Raw genomic sequence first — 17,599 nt, forward strand, 5'->3', positions numbered from 1 at the left:
TTCCTGCAATTTTAAGCAACTCCGTAACAGAATACGGCCATAAAATAATAACCAACTTCCGAGAACTTTCAAACTCTGATTACAAGGCTGCTCTAGATCCCCACTCCTGTTTTGATTAGGAACCAATTTAAAATTAGGAACTGATTAAGACAGATTTACAGTTTGTATGCATTATTTGCCAGTTTACACTTACTTTCCACTCCCCGCACTGTCCTTTACATTTAAATAGCTTTCTTCCCTTTTCAAGGCTGAGAGTGAAGCACAACCACAGAGATACAACACGCATCCCCTTCGCCTGCGAGTTGAAAGAAATAAGCCAATTTTGCCTCCCTTTATGACACAGGAGAGAATTCAGATCCCAGACCATCATATCAGCCCTTCCTCACATCTGTCCCAAGCTTAGCTTCTTTTTTTAAAAATATCCTTGACGAGAATTCTCCGCATTCATGTATTTCCTGACCACACAGCATCAAATTTCTTAAATCACCATTTTATCAGTGGATACACTCAAACCTTTCACATCCTTCCATTTTTATATGGCCTCATTCTTATATTTTTATACATATTATTATAAACATGCTTGTCTGTTATATGTTACGATACATCTGTTGTTACTACATAACCATGCACTTTGCACTATCCCATTTATGTCTCCATTATTTCAAATCCTCCAGCTCATTCAGTCCCGCTGAGCGCGACTCCAAGCCTCTGGATTGATGATGCCCCCCAGCTTTGCCCCATCCTGGCATGGAAGGGTCTGCTAACCCAGGAAATTTGGGCAAGTCTGCTAAAATTCCATGAACCCAAAAGATTTTTTGCAGCAGCTCTGACATCACTTTCACATAGCAACAGCCGTCCTGGAAGTGAGGTAAGAGACTGAAGCCAGAGTGGTTTGCAGGGACCTGCTTCCCAAAGCCAGGCAGTCCCAGGTTTGTGTGCTACCTTACAGCTGTTCCGCTTGCTGACATCTTCTCGCCTATGCACTTATATACCCATTACCATAGTAACCAAAGTCCTCAGAACATATAATGTATTTTTTTTTTTTAGCTAGTGTATTAGCACAAAATTATTAAGGTTACAAAGGCACGCACTCCAAAATTAGAAAGTGTCAGAACTCAGCTTGCCATCTCCCTTGTCAACCCATCTCTGTTTGCTGCCTCCTCCCCGTCTCCTGGGCTCCCAAGTCACCTCTTCTGCAGATTTCCAGCTCCATTTCTCCCCCAGCTGTAGCTCCTTCCTCTCTGCTGAATCCCTCTGCTGTCCCAGTCTCACTATTCCTCTGTCCCAACACATTCTTATCTCTCCTCTCCCATCTGACTTTTATAGCTCCTGCACTCACACCAGGCATCCTCCTCCTCCACATTGCCTGGGTGCTCTCCAGGAATGATTCACGGAACACAGGACAGAGATTCCCAACAGTCTAGGAACTGGAAACAAAAGGAGCGTCTCTTGCAGGGCAAAGTCCTTCTGATCTCCCACAGCCCAGGGCTGGAGCATCTTCAGCTGCTCTTGGAGGGTAGCAGCCTACTCAGCACCCAGAGCTGAAGAACGCTGGTTCATCTCTTACCACCATCACACATGGCTCTATAGGAGCATCCTATAGGCACCACTAACAAATAAACCCCTCTTCGAGGAGGTGTGTTGCAGATAGACAGACAGGGTTCCTCCTGAGGAGCTTACAGAAAACAAATCGACACTCCGGCTTCACCTGCCTATATTACTGTTTTAAATATATATATATAAACTGCTAGAAGAAAGATGCATGCACAGAGTGCTCAAGTGCTACATTCTCTCTGAACACCAGCACCTGCAAGCACAACAGAAGTGCAGAGTAGAGTCCACTGCAGTGGAACACATCAGTAAATTCAGCAGATCTCCTTCACAGAGGGTTTACCAAAAAGCCCATCGAATCCCAGAATTGGGCATCCTACTGAGATCCATGTCCTCCCCGTGCTGAGGACTCCATCTATCCAAATGATTACATCTTTTCTCCAAATACCTGCTTTCAATAAATTATCTGGCTCTGTTCTGGTTTTGGCAGCATTACTAATTGTCCTGAATACAAGGGATGAAAGAGGTAGGTCAGCATCTGCACTTGAAGCAAGTACTTGGAACACTAATTCAGAAACAAGACCCACACAGTAGATTTTGATGTCCAAGGTCCATCCTACCTAGGCTGGCTCTTACTGGGAGTATTTAAAAAGATTTTTCTCTTGTACATCAACCTTTCAGCTCCCAAGCAAGAAATACAGCACTTTCTTCCAGCCTGAAGAGATGAGGAAAGCACTTCAGTTGCTTGAACGTACCTGGGTAAGCGTTGAAGCATTTTAAGGCTGAAAAGGCAATTTCAGCTCAAGCAGGAACACATCCATCCTAAATGTGACAGAAAACTGTAATCGGAAATTGGTCTCTTCCAATAGCACAGATCCAAACACCTTTCTATTTCACAGGTTCTTTGTGTGCTCGCACACAAAGCCGCTTAATCCGGCCATTCTCAGCAATCATTCACAAAAGCAAATGAATGAAAAAGAAATAATCAGCAACCATCTCCACTCCTGGCCTTTAGTTGAGGGGAACAATAATTTGATTGCTTCAGTCGATGGACAGAACTGTTTTCTGTGCCTTTAAATAAAAGGTTAATTGAGATACAGCAGAACCTGCTCTCACTTGGGCTTTCTGAGAACAAGGTTGTCCTGTCTGTTCCAAGGACTCCGGCCTCGGCTTTCGCACGAGGTGAGGCAGGAGCTGCCAATGGGTGACTTTTCCAAGACCTGATCTTTCAGAGACACAGCAAAGGAAGTGCAGTAAAGAAAAAGCCAATTAAAATAATCTTATACCTCTTCTTAAGGAGCCACTGTTGGCAGGGATGGAGCTCAGAGGCCTTTGGCTCAGCCAGCACAGCAGTCTGCACCTCACTGGAGCAGTGGTTGTTTTGAGGAGTCTCCGATCAGAGGGCAACCAGGGGTTTGGGCAAAACTAAACCGTGCTGCTCAGAGCATAACCGTGCCACCTAATGAAGGATGGTTACAGGAGATGATAAAAGCTGCTGCCAGAGCTACAGCCACGTGGCACAGCCGGAGCAGGATTAGGCTGCACGGTCTGAAGGGCTTCCCCAAGCTGGTCTGCAGATACGCAACACAGGGGGCTGGCTCTATCAAAACAAGAAACAAAGCACCAGGGGACAAGGACAGCCACAAGCACAGTCCCAGGAGAGGAGTAGGACAGACCCTGCCCTAGGGGCATGAGAAATTCTCAAAGATAAATTACCTGCTGCTTTATTTGGGTGGGGTTTTTTTCCCCCAGAAACAAGGCTTGGTATTCTCCACTTTCATTCCAGCAAATGGACAACTCACGGAAACCACAATACTGTTCTCAGATGCTGCCTTCCACGGACTCTTCTATCTCCCTGGAGAGTTTATAAAACATTTTTTGACACAACAAGAGAAGCTGGCTGCTTTAGAGTCTCCATACCAGGTTCCCTTAAAACGGTTCTCTTCCTCAAACTGTTTAAGAATCCACCTCAGACACAGCTACAGTATTACTTGATTTTACAATCTTCTATCTCAATATAATTTACATTTATCACAAGACTGAGTGTTCAACCTTTGCAGAAGAACAGCTAAGTCAGTGTATAAGACCATTAGGACCGCTAGCACTTTTTGACTTGAGAATATTGGTCTGCACACACCCAGAGAAGATGAGGCTGAGGGCTGCTTCTGCTCCAGTGGCTGCGTAAGAGGGAGATGTTATCACATTCCTCTCACATCTGTTTAGATTCCAGGAGATAAGCACCCACATCACACACCAAAAACCCACCCCGACATCCTTCTGGCAACCAAAGGGGTGCAGAGAAAGGAGCTCCTCGCTCCTGGAGGCTGTCTGAGAAGGCACTGGGAGGTTGGAACAGCTGACCAATACAGGCCATTGCTGCACCATCGCAGCCTGCACTGCACCTCCTCCAGGGATAAATAAAATTCCAAACTCCACAATCTCAGAGGCTGTCAATCTTACACCTTTTGTGAATACTAAATTCACACGTACAAAGAACTTTCTCCTTTGTAGGTTCTGAAACATCTCACACACCGTTTCCTACTGGTAACTGAACAAGCAGCATAATTTCATACCTGGCAATTTGGAGGCTCTTTTTCAGCAGTTGGGAATAATGGATTATACCTTTTGTTTGTCAGTAAGAACAGAAAAATAAGAAAAAAAAACCAGTAAAGTTTCAAGCAACATTTCCCTTATTAAAAGATCTACTTGCTGACTGCTCCTGCTGGCTGATAGACAAAGGGAAAGTCAGGTGTCCATTTCACAAATTCCAAGGATGCTGGATTTCAGCTAGGAAAGCAGAACGGCCTCCTGATACCTTGGGCAGGTACAGCCCTAATAATCACCCAGCAAAAAGCAAGAGCTGCTTCCTCATCATGCATGCAGATCACCCATGCAGCCCAGCTGGACAGGGAGCTACCAAGAACTCACCATGCCACACCAGAAAACATTATTTACTTTTTGGATGCAAGCTATAAAGAGCAATCAAGAAGTAATTAAGGTTCCTGAACACAACGGGGCAAAGAATATCAGCTCCAGTGCTGCTCACTGCCCAGGAGCTCTTAATACATCTGGACAGCTCAGGGACCACCTGCCTATCCTCTAACAACCGATACTGAGTTTACAGCCTTCAAATACCTAAAAACACCTCTCTGCAGGTTATTTTGCAAAGTCATTTAGAGTGAGGGAATATATAAAGCTCTTGTCTGCACAGGAATAGGTCTGTCCAGCTTTACACGAACTGCATCGTTCAGTAGAGCTATGAAAGCCGGTCGCTGTCAGGCCACAGAAGGGCTCCACAAAGAAGGAAGAACTCAGATATACTCATATTAAATTTCACAGGCTTGAACAAAAATGACACTGGTTATATCAGTCCTGCAGTTGGTTTTGGCTGCTCCCGGAGCCCAGCAGTAATCCTAGTGGAAGGCTGTGGTTGGTTCTGCCATGGTATCTATGCAAACACCTGGAGCATATGGGGCAGCTCCTTGGTAGAACCCAGCACAAGGGTGACAAGAAGTCCCTGTGCTGTGCTCGTTTAAATATCTCCAAAAGGGTAAAAAACAGAGAAAGTGTACACTGAGAGAAAAAAGATCCCTGAAGCAAGGGCTCATGTGTTTATAAAATGCCCATATATTTGCATCGGGCACATAACACGCATCACATCCTCCAGCAGGACAGGAGAATATGATTTTTAAGAACTTGATAGTAAGAACTGGAAAGAAACAACTGTGCTGCTCTCACTCTCTTTTTTTCTATGAAGCTAATTCCTGCTGTATAAAGTCAGCTTGAAAGCCCCTTTCAAAAGAAAAAGGGGGAGGGAGGAGAGGAAGAATCAGATCTGCTTGTTTTTTGCATTTGACATTCAGGTCTCGTCCCCCCGTTTTGTTTTCCTGGAGGACGCCGTGGCGCAGCCCTCGCAGAATGATGACATCACACCTACAAAAAAAGCACAACCCAAACAGGAGGGAAGCAGTTCTGCCTTCAACAAGGGCTCAGAACAACAGCTCTGCTGCTGGCTCTTACCTCCAGGACAGCTCAAACCCAGCGTGTCCAGCAGTAAAGGACCATTCCCGTCACACCCCTGCTCTGGAGCAGGCACTAAAATGGGGGAAGGCAACGGTGCCAATGCTATTCAGGCCCAGCAGAATCAAGTTAAAAGCTGTTTAGCTACTGTTCGCCTATAAAGGCAACTTGAATGCTACATTGGTTTATGCTTGTTTATGCCTGTTTTATTATTGTTTTCAAGTTATACAGGCAAGTGGTTTTCACCATGATGAAACAAAACAAAGCACCGCATGTTTAAGCTCCTGCAAATTGGAAGCTGCTCTTATTTGGAGGTTTTATAAAGTTATTTCTTCCATATAAGAAGAAGGTAAGCGTTCTAAGAAGCAGCTTTCCTGCAAAGCATGTGCCTATGCTACACTAGAGATGGAGGAACAGCGAGATGTGTATGCACACAGAAGGCAGCACCTGCTGAGGGAAGAAACCCACCTCTTTCTTGGCAGCAAAGAGGCATTCATACCTTGTCTGTATCAATTAAAACTCAGGAGAGGCCCATGCTAGAATACGCGTGCTGACTGCTCCGCGTCACAGGGAGATTTATCCTTCACGTAACACCTGACCTCAACAGATCAACATGACTGGCTCAAGAATAAAAGGGTTTAAGTGAGAAACATCTGCAAAAGCTTGAAAGCAAAGACGCTTCTTGGAAGAATCTCCAACGGTACGTGACCATTATCCTTGCTCCTAACAATTTATAACTTGATATCCAGTTGGCCACATGGTTCCACTGACAGCTACTGACCAGCACAGTGGTGACACATCATTCAATGACTCTTCGCTGCGATTTTTTGGTAAATAAATATGAAATAAGGAGAGTACCCATCACCATCTTATGCACAAGCTGATCATATTAGTGGCCTGCTCAATTCAGACAGAATACTAATAATTTCTCAAAGCAGCAAAACTAACACAGCCTCATTGTTATCTTAGGGACAATGCTCCAACAACATCAACCAACCAGGTATCCTGCTCAGATCCTGTCCAGAAAAACATTGCTAAAAGGTTCCATCGTACAGGATCTCTCACAGCTCCACAGTACTTATTACTCCTGTTATTACTGTTCATCATCTACCTTGAGAAATTCTGGTGTAACAAATGGCTGATTCCAGACAAAGCGCAACTACAGATTTCTGAGAAGCAGTTGAAATCTGTAGAGTTTGACTCCAAGACTCTACACAGTGAAATGGTAGACATGGAATATGCTATTAACCTGGCTCAATCTCCTGCCCCCACGATGCAAAAGAAAGAAAACGAGATGAGCAACTGGACTGGATCAAAAGAAAGTGGTAACTCCATTCAAAAAAGGAATTTTACTCCTAAGTTTGAAGCCCAAGACCTTTCACAACGAGGCTTGCCGTGTCCTGTTAGGTTACCTCTGGAGACCAGTCAGGACAGACGGACAATGATCATCTCTTAATTTTCTATTTACATATTTACAGACTGGTTTTAGTGGTGAGACAGTATGTGTCATGTCCTTCGAAATGCTAATCACAGGCATGAAATCACCTATAGAAAACCCCTAAATCAGCAGGTGCTCAATTCCTCCAAACCAGAAAATAAGCAGATGAGTAGGATCACAACTCACACCATCCTCTCCTTCCACTCAGGCTGCTCCATACCGCTCACACGAGTCTGTATCATCCTTGTTTCCCCAACACCTATGTAAACAAGCAGGTAGATTTTGCAACGCGCATGATAAAACAGGTACGAACTATTTCAAACCAGAACCAGCAGCGTTAGTTCCAAAGCCCAAATCAGATCTCAGAGAAAACTTGCTACATTATACGTCAACACTGAACAAATACCCCTCAGAAAACCAAGGTCCCAAAATACTGAGCACTGCAACACAGGGACTCACATTTCAAGGTTCTTGTTGGTTTGGAGTTATTCTAGTTTAAAAATAATAACTGAAGCAACAAAATCCTTAGTTTTATTATTTCCCAACAAGTCCCAATAATTTTACTGTACAGATAGGCTTTAATAAATAGCAGCTTTGTAAACCTCCCAGCAGAGACAGTTAAAGGAGAACCAGGACCAATGAAAGTCACTTGTGACGGGCTGAGCAATGGCTTGCTCCCAAACGCTTAGATTCCTGACAGGTAAAGGGGCTTGATGCTGCTCCCCCTTCCCAGTGCATCTGGGGAGAAAGCTTTCAACTAAACAGCAGTGAGATTTGCATGACACAACAACCAGACCCTTACAGAAGTGTGAGATCCAGCTGCAGCAGAGACTGCACAAACAGAACACAAGGACACACTCTGCTTCCATAGATCTCCATAAAGATGCCCAAAGTCTTGCAATTACACGTACAGAAGGATATTTTTTTACTTGGGTGATAAGCCCTCAGTTATCTCCATGTGTGATTGCCTCCCAAAGTGGAAAACACCAGTAAGTTTGTCGTTCACCAAGTTCAGGGACTGATATGCAATGCATTGAAGGGCTCTTTCAGATTTATTTTAAAATAGACATTAAAATCAGCAACAAGTCACATCATAGCAAAGGGGAATGGTTTTCAGCTGCAAGAGGGGTGACTGAGATGAGATCTTAGGCAGAAATGTTTTGCTGTGAGGGTGGGGAGGCCCTGGCCCAGGTTGCCCAGAGCAGGGGTGGCTGCCCCATCCCTGGAGGGGTTCGAGGACAGGTTGGATGGGGCTTGGAGCCCCTGATCCCGTACGTGTCCCTGTCCATGGCAGGGGGTGGAAACAGATGGGCAGCAGCTCCTACACTTCTGCTTCACAACCCAGGAGATGCCACAGTCCTGCTGGTCAGGTGTGAACTGGGGACCCAAGAGTCAAATTCTTCTAACTCTGCCTGCAGCTAAGCCCAGCAAATCACTCCTCCACCTGCACTTCAGCATCTCCATCTTGTAAATGTGAAAAATAAATATGCATTCATCACTCATTTGAAACACCTTGAGATTTATGGACGAAATTAAGAACAGGGCATTACTATTCTTCTCCTGCCAACTCAGAGAGAAGTATAAAACCATCACATATGTAAGATAAGTAAGCCATAACCCAGAAAAATTAAGTTTCTATTTATGCATATTAGCATTTAATTTAGAATCTTATTGATATTAATGATAGCTATTTCTATTTAAACAGTAAAGTATTTGTAATACCTACAAAAAGCAGAGTGATTTTACCAATTTATAGTCACTACATTAATTAATTTTCAATATCAGAGAGCGTAATGGGAAGACTACTCGAATGAGGATCACAAACCCTCGTGCTGGACCTCTGTGGAAAGACTCCAGAGCCCCATTTGAGCCCGCCTGCACAATTAACAACTTCTGCAACTGGAAAATATGAGATACTTAAAACAATGTGTGAATTAATATTTTAAAGACATAGGGGCTATTTAAGAAAAAGCAACAACCACTGAAATATTTCAGAAAACGCAGGGACTTTTCCAAAATAGTTTAAAAAACAGTGTGCCTGTTATATTTTTTTTCAATAAACTAGTAAATAATCCTTCAAATGTTCTTTGTGACTAATTATGAGCTAGAGAAGGTAAATCATGTTCTTTGTAAGTTAACTACTGTGATGTTAGCCCAGAATCCAAAGCGCTCTGCTTTCTGTTGTCAAATCAGGAACAAATATTTTGGGTTTGCAAACAAATTTAACACGTCAGTACTGCAATAAAATCAGAAGTAATGGTGAAGATGAGGAGTTGCTTCTTGCATAAGGCTTTATTTTGGATAAAGAGCATCCATATTGACCTTTCCTAAGGACAGGTTATTTTAGGGTTTGGGACCCTGCACTCTGTCTTCCCAGGTAACTGATCTGGTGAGAATGTGGTCAGCCTCGGAGCTAGCAGCTCACACCACCTTCAGACAGTGGGAGAAGGAAATTTCTCCAGTGATTGTCTTGCAACCAACTGAATTCTGCCCAGGCACCCCGGGAAGCCCTCCTCTGCCGCCTCCATGGGCTCCACTCTTGCTTGTACCTCTGAGCGCTTGACCTGGCTTTTGGAATGAAGATGCTCTAGGATTCCTTCGCTATATATTGTCTCAACTAGAAGGAAAAATAGTCTTTTCCACCCTCCGCAAAGGACAGATGATCAGCGTTCAGATGGGTTCGCCTGCATTCTTGCTGCACAGCGGGCAGGTCCCAGCAAGAACCAACAGGAGGTTCTACCACACACCTCCAGCCAGAGACTAACCCAGTTTTAAATACTTCAAAGCAGGAGTTGGAGGGGGTTTGTGTGGAAAGGGAAGAAGGAAAATTAAGGCAAAAGCCCAGGTAAGAGTTCAGAGTTTGCCTCTATGACCATTACCCTATAATAAAAACAGGGCCTGGCATTCTTAGCCTCCAAAACGTATCATTATTTCCTTCCCAACTTTGATACAGACTTCTAGAAGCCAGCACAAAGTTTTGTCAAGGCCTAGGCTTATCCTCCCTTAAATTAAAGTTGCAAACCCTCATAAAACCTCAATCGAAGAGGACACCTACATACCAGGACTCACTGAGCAAGTATAAAGCGGGGCTCAAACTGGTTCAGAGAAACTATCACCGCAACAGCCTTTATGGGTGGTGAAGCCACAGTTAGTCCAGTACACAATTCTCAAGACAAGACTCCAAGATGCAAAGAGCAATAAAAAAGCTTAAGGCAACACAGAAGAGCATTTCAAGGCAGAAGATCATGAGCTGTGCACAGATCCTGTGCCATTTGAGGCCTGAAGAGGTGGGAGCTCACCTAGGAGCACGAGGCCAAGTCCTACATAGACAGATTGCAGACCAGGGTTTCACTAGTTCGCTATCTAGGCCAAGAAACAGTTCTGGAACATATTTAACACAGTTTAATCGCATCGAATCGTGGCTGGCGCAGATCTGATTTTAACAACTGCTTTCCGAAACAGGCAAAGCCAAAAAGCAAAAAATCCCAGCAAAGGGTTTAGGACGAACACAGAGACAACCCAAACATTCAGAGCAGCAGCAAAGCCAGGCACATTCAAATCCCATGATCTTTATTCAGATTGGGTTACAAGGAAGTGGGAACTGGGAGGAGCCAGTGCCAATGACAACTGCAGGCCAGAAGTGAAGGAGAAACATGTTGCACTGCCACCAGGACGCAGCTTGCGAGATCCCAGTAACTGCTGCTTTCCCATGGCGAAAGCTCCTGCGCTACTTACAGAATACCCGTGGCCTATTTGAGAAAGAGCGTGAGCAAAAATAACCTCTCTCCTCATCTCCTCGGCTGGGGCGGGGAGCGATGGGTGCCAATTAAAAGGGGACTGAGGCGGGAAATAAGAATTGGGGATAAAGAAGGGAGAGGGAGGTAAAACCAACAAACATGTGCAATACCACATGCTGTTCTTTCCAAGAAATTCCAATACAACAGTTTGCTGGGAAGAGGCTCATGGGTCTGTTATTGCCTTTGAGGAGCGGTACGTCACGGAAGAGGAAGGATTGCTGGATGCTTGGAAAACAGACTGAACACATGGATGGGGAACAAGCCAAACACTGTTACAAGAAATGTTCCCTACCCTTTCAACATACTTGCATTCACATATTCCACTTTCCCATCCTCCTGCATCCCAAAGCTTTCCACAGGTTAGAAATCAGCCAGGCCAGAATGAACTGAAGCTGAACCAGCAACCCAACAAGAGGGATGGATCCAACAGGACCTAACGCCTCAAAAAACGTGATGCTCAGCAAACAGCAGCAGGCTAAAGGGAAGGAAAAGGGCTTTTTAACTTTCGCTGAACTAAGTGAAAAGCTAAAAGCAATTTTATTCACATTTACGCTGTAAGAATTCAGGTACAATACACACTGACTTTTAGTCAAAAGCCATAAGCAAGAATCTCTGAGATTAACATTAAACACCAAAATTCACTTTTCAAACATAGCTCAACATCACTGACATGTGACAAAAGCTTCCAACCAAATTCACAGACACCACTCACCCACATCAGACAGAAGACTGCCCTGTAAACATGCTGCACTTGATGAGCATAAGAGAAAACTGTTTTTATAAATATTATTTTATTACATCTCATTCTAAAGAAAATATTTGCATGGCTGCAGCCAGGACTGTCGTAAGGGTCGGTGGGAGACCACAGGCACAGAAAACTGCAGAGCCTGCCAGCTTCACAGGTCTGTGATTTTTACTTCTTTCCTCAAGGTCTAAGTTTTCTCCATACCAAAACATTTCCAGCCTTTCCCATTCTAAGGACAATACTCAATATGTAAATCTCATGCTGTCACCCCATCCTGACCTCTAGCGAAAAATCAAATCTGTTTCCAGCCAAGCAATACAACAGGCAGAGCCATCAGCTACCGTCCACGCGTGTGAGGAAGCCACCACTGCAGCTCCTGTTGGGCTGTCCTCGGAGAAAGAACATCTCCCCTCTAAGGTACAACGTAGGCATGGAACTAACTCTGCAGAACTGGGCTCAGCAAGCCTCAATTAAACTGGAGAAACTTTTCTGTTCAGACAAAACTTATTGCTGCTTTGATCATTTCATACTGCATTTACAGTGCCTACCTTGCCTTTTCTGCTGGCAAAGCAGCCAAGAATTCACAGGATGTGAAAAAAAAAAATAATTGTCAAGAGTAACAATGCACTGATTCTGACAAAGTATTAAAAGTTCTCAATGGTTTCCCCCTGGTAATTAGAAAAACACTCTCATTCCAGGGATCACCAAATATTTGTTTAAAAGCTGCTTTAAGGAACCTTGTTTGGAGCAGCCATTGTGCCGTCTCATGTCCATTGTGTTTCTAAGGACCGTCAGAAAGTATTCCTTCCTCCAGGTTTTGTACTGTAAATGAGCACTCTGACAAGGAGGGAATACAGTCTAAAAGCCAACTGTGCTTTTAAACAGCTTTCCATCCTTCCCTCCTGTTTTGAGCACAATTTTCTCCCTCAGACACTTTGCGCTTCACCTCTAGTTTCAAGTTTTTATATTTTACATTCTGCTTTCACAGGAAGGGCTCTGCTTTGCAGCCCTGCACAGCTGAACTCCCTCTGGAACTTCACATGAAGGGATTAGTGGGTTTCTGACCCTTTATCCATTGGATTTTGTCCAGTTTCTTCTTCACACAGGAATCAATGTACGATGAGCAACTCCTCAGCACGTTAAAGAACAATGAAAACAAAGAATCCTGAAACCTAACTGCTACAAGTTTAGGAAGAAGTGCCACCAACCACCTCTGTATCCAAACGTTTCTCTTTGGACAAGCTGTGGTTCCATGGAAGCATGAGCCGATCCCATCGCTGGCTGCGGCGCAGCCCCGTCCCTCAGGTTGTCTCTAGCATCACCCACCCAAGCACTGAGCCATTCCAGATCACCAAGCTGGCACAAAACTCTTTGCATTTTTCCCTAGGTGAGATTTCTGCTGGTGTGGCTCAACACAGGATCAAAGACCAGAGCCAATGGAATGACATCCAGTGAAAAGCAGGTGGAGGACAGGACTGCACACCTAAATCAACCTGGAGCACAGCTGGAACTCACCAGTGAGCACAAGACTGCACAGATCAGGGTTTCATCCTGCATCATGCTGGTCAAGAATAAGCGTAAGACACATTCAGGACTTGTAACAGCAAGGATAGCTCTCGGTCTCAGAAAGTATAAATCGCCCCTCTCTGCACTGCTACGAGCAAGCTTGTCTCAAACGTGACTCACCAAGGGAAGACATCTGTGTTACCCAAAATTGAAACCCTGCCCTCAGAAACAAGATAACTTACTAACGCAGACGTGGTTCTAGTCCAGAGCTGACGTTCAGCACTCTCCTTTGTCCCAGGTTCATGTAAGGAAACAAAATTAAAAACCTTCACGCTACACATCATGCTTGAACAGGAAAAAAAAGCAATGGCCATCCATAAGCACTGCAATTCAGATGACAAAAAGTCTGCATCACCACTAGTAACACCAAAGGTTTTTATAGTTTCTCGTGCACTTCAATATAACAATATTTTGTTTACATTATTTTAATATTAACAGAAATGCTTCTAAGAGAGGATCTTAGTGATTATACAAGCGTTCTCCAAAATATATTGAGAATGGAATGAGTCAAGTGATGCTGAGCATAGCTTCCTTAGCACCCCTGAATTAAAGAGAGCCAGATGAACCCTAAACATTTCCCTATTTGACAAAACATCTATACCATCACATAAGCTTATATGAGGCATATTTTGCCAATGACAGTAGTTTCTATTCTAGATCAGAAGTACATCCTTGCAGGAGAGACAGACAAGAGAGGCAACAGCAGTGGTTTGCTAGAAAGAGAATTAACACCTGGAAATAGGAGTACCTGGAACACACCTCGGGTTCCTGTTGTGCATTAAATGGGTGTATCGAAGTGGACCTCACTACTGCAGAGTCAGCTGCCTACAACATCTTTAAAACAAATCTCTGAATTTGCCACCATATCTATTGTTCTCTACAAAACATCCTCGTTACAGGAAATCTACTACTAGGATACATCTGAAGATGTAATTATTAGTGTGATATTTGCTTCTCTCCTAATATATCTCACCAAGCATAAAAACGGAGGCTGTGTTACAACTCATTGAAAGCACGTTATTCTGGTAACAAAAACTGATGAATTACAATGGATGAGCACAGATGAAAGCTGCACAAATGGAAATGTTACTGAGATGCAAGGAACAATTTAAAATCCTCCAGTCTAGCTTACATTGGGATTTAATGGAAGGACATACGAGAGAACTTTTCCCAATAGTCTAACTTGAGGCCTCACCTTATCTGCACATAATTTTAATGCCAACATCTGGTCCTCTACAGGCAGCACTTAATTTCAGCCTACTTAAAAAGAAAAAAATATCAAACTACCCAAGGAGTTTTTACTTCAGGCAGTTGTGTTTCAACAGGATTAAATTTAATTTAAGCCGTTCTACCAGAACCACTTTCCCTTCAGTGAGACATTCTTAACAGAGGAGAAAAATATTCCCTCAAGTTCAAAGGACAAATTCAGGTTCAAGTTTATCAATGCATTTGAGTCTACAGATAAAAGGAAGGGGAGTCCTAAAAATGGCAAACATTCCAGTCAGAACTAGGCCAGTGTTGTGGAGAAGCTAATAGGAAGGCTCAAACCAATCGTTGATTAGGTTTGCCCTTGGACATAAGTAGCAAAAACTATGACATGCTCACTATGAACAGGCACAAAGGCGAGGGAAACGTAGACTCCGTTTCAAGAAAAATCTATCTAAAATCATCTACATTGCAACAGAAGTTGTTATTCTGTAATCCTGAAATATGAAAACAACCCTTCACAAAACAAAACAGATCTTTTTTCCACCAAAACAGTGTTTTCACTATTATGATGTCCTGTCTACTAAAGCTATTTTTCAGACATTGAAGCTCTTAACTATACCTTTCAATGTAAACCTATATATACATATATTATACGGGGGGGGGGGGGTTGGGGAACGTTTCATTTGAAGCATCCCAACCTGACCACCTTTATCCAAACGCATAAAACCAGAGCCATGTCAAATGCACTATAAATAGCATTAATAGTAAGGAATCAATACCATTCAAATCTTTAGGTAACATCTTATTAATCCGTCCTTGCCATGCACGGACACAGGGTCTAAGGGCTCTCCAAACGCAACAGTCAAAGGTGAAGGACACAATTTGTTCAACTAGTTAACGCCAACTGCTATTTAACCAACCCAGCCACTAAAATGTCACCTAACGAAACGCTCCACACCGTGATAAGCAGCAGAGACAAGCACGACAAACACACACGAAGCGTTTTTTTCCGAGAAAACAAACGCGAGTCCTCAAGGCTAAGGCCGTTCTGTCATTTTTTCCTCAGCCACGGAAAGATCTACATTTGACAACAACCATCTTAATCCCTGCTCTCCCCCCCAGCCCTCGCACCGCGCCCAGCACAATGGTACAACTGCACCGTACAGGTTATTTATTTATTCCTGCCTTCAACGCCACAAAGGTGAACTCTAAGGCTCCACAGATCCTTGCAGCAACCCAACGCTATTCCTGAAGCCGAACCCGCGGGTTGACGGAGCTCCGGCCTCCATGAGATGTTTTAATCTGACACATTAAAATGGTTGGGGAACGCTATTTGGCTAACGGGATCGGCCGCCACATGCGGTGCTGAGGGGAGGCAAGGAAAGGGCTTTAAAATAGGTCACTTTCATCCAAATCCCGTACCAGCACCGAATAAAATGCTATTTACACTGAAAACTCACCACTTGGGGAGGAGCCAGGGGGGAAAAAAAAAAAGGGAGGGGGAGGGATGGGAGGGATGGGAGGGATGGGAGCCGGGCTCTGCGGGACCCCAGCCCCTCGGGGGGCTCCGGGCTCGCCCCACGGAGCCCCCGGAGACAAAAAGGGGCCGGCGGGGCGGGGGTGGGAGGCGGCGCCGCGGGGAGAAGGGCCCGTGCGGCGGCCCTGGGCCCGAGCGCGGCCGCTGTCAGCGGGGAACCTCCCGCCGCCCCTGCCGGGGAAGCGCCATTTCGCCTCCCCGAGCCCCCCAGTAGCCAGCCCCGAACCCCAACCCCGAGGCGGTGGCTCCGAGCCCCCCCCCCCCCCCCCCCAGTCCCGAGCCCCAAATTCCAAACCCCCAGCCCCAACCCCCAAGCCTCTACCCTTGAGCCCTCAAACCCCAATCCGGGAGCTGAAGCTCCTGACCCCCAAATCCCAAGCCCCTATCCCTGAGCCCCCAAACCCCGATGTGGGAGCTCAAGCCCCGAACCCCAAGCCCCCATCCCCAAATCCCGAGCCCCGATTCCTGAGCCCCAAATCCCGAACTCCCATCCCCAAATCCTGAGCCCCCAAATCCGAGCTCCTAACCCCAAATCCTGAGCCCCCATCCCCAAACCCTGAGCCCCAAATCCCAGCTTCCACCCCCAAATCCCGAGTCCCCAACCCCGAGCCCCATCCTCAAATCCTGAGCCCCAAACCCCGAGCCCCTATCCCCGAATCCTGAGCCCCCATCTCCAAATCCTGAGCCTCAAATCCTGAGCCCCCATCTCACAATCCTGAGCCCCAAATCCTGAGCCCCCCCAACCCTGAGCCCCATCCTCAAATCCTGAACCCCAAACCCCGAGCCCCCATCCCCGAATCCTGAGCCCCAAACCCCGAATCCTGAGCCCCCATCTCCAAATCCTGAGCTCCAAATCCTGAGCCCCCATCTCACAATCCTGAGCCCCAAATCCTGAGCCCCCAACCCCAAATCCTGAGCTCCAAATCCGGGCTCCCACCGCCAACCCCCGAGCCCCGGTTCCCGAGCCCCGAGCCCGGCGCTGCCGCAGCGCGGCGGGGGAGGCACAGGCTCCCCCCACGGCCTTACCCTCCGCCGCAGCCGGGCTGGCAGCGCCGGTCGGGCCCCCGCGGAGGAGGAGGAGGAGGAGGAGAAAGAGGAGGAGCAGCGGGGCCCGGGGCGGCGGCCCCGCGGGGGGAGGCGCCCCCGGGGCGGCGGCGGGCGCGGCCCCCGCGGGTGCCGGTGCGCGGCGGGCACAAAGGCGGCCGCTAAGATGGCAGGGAGCGCCCCGCAGCACCAACAGCAGCACCGCCGCCCGGGCCCCGCCGGCCGAGCCGCGGCCAGGCCGCAGCGGAGGGGCACGGCGTGCGGGAGGCCGTGCCTGCCTGCCTGCCTGCCTGCCCGCGGCGGGGGGTGCCCTTGGGCCGCGCTGCGCTGCGCCGCCGCCGCCGCCCCCGCCCGCCCCGCGCCGCACGGGGCTCCCGCTGCGCCGCCGCCGCCGCCGCTCCGCGCCGCCCGCAGCCAGCGGCCCCCGCCCGCCGATCTCGCGAGACTTCGCCGCCCTCCGCCAACCCCCCGCCCTCCCTCGCACCGCGGGGGGCGGTGGCGGAGATGGGGGGGGGGGAGCGAGGAGGGGCGGGGCCGGGGAGGGGCGGGGGAGAGGGACAATGGGGGGGGGGGGGTGAGGGAGGGCAGGAGGGAGGGGAGGGGGAAAGGGGGAGGGAAGGGGGGTACGAGGGAAGGGATGGAGAATAAGGGGGAAATAAGGTGGAGAAGGAAGGGGAGAGGAGGATGGGGTG

General features: G+C 46.8%; 1 protein-coding gene across 1 annotated transcript in view; it reads right to left on the bottom strand.

The window, feature by feature from the left end:
* Nucleotides 1–17,124, bottom strand: part of TAOK1 (TAO kinase 1) — a 70,022-nt gene extending 52,898 nt beyond the window's left edge. The window contains exon 1 of the mRNA XM_069874327.1: nucleotides 16,890–17,124. The gene's annotated coding sequence lies outside the window, so the exon portion shown is untranslated. The remainder of the gene's footprint in view (nucleotides 1–16,889) is intronic.
* Between the last annotated feature and the right edge of the window lie 475 nt (nucleotides 17,125–17,599).

Source organism: Phaenicophaeus curvirostris, chromosome 21, assembly GCF_032191515.1.
Source record: "Phaenicophaeus curvirostris isolate KB17595 chromosome 21, BPBGC_Pcur_1.0, whole genome shotgun sequence".
Classification (NCBI taxonomy): domain Eukaryota; kingdom Metazoa; phylum Chordata; class Aves; order Cuculiformes; family Cuculidae; genus Phaenicophaeus; species Phaenicophaeus curvirostris.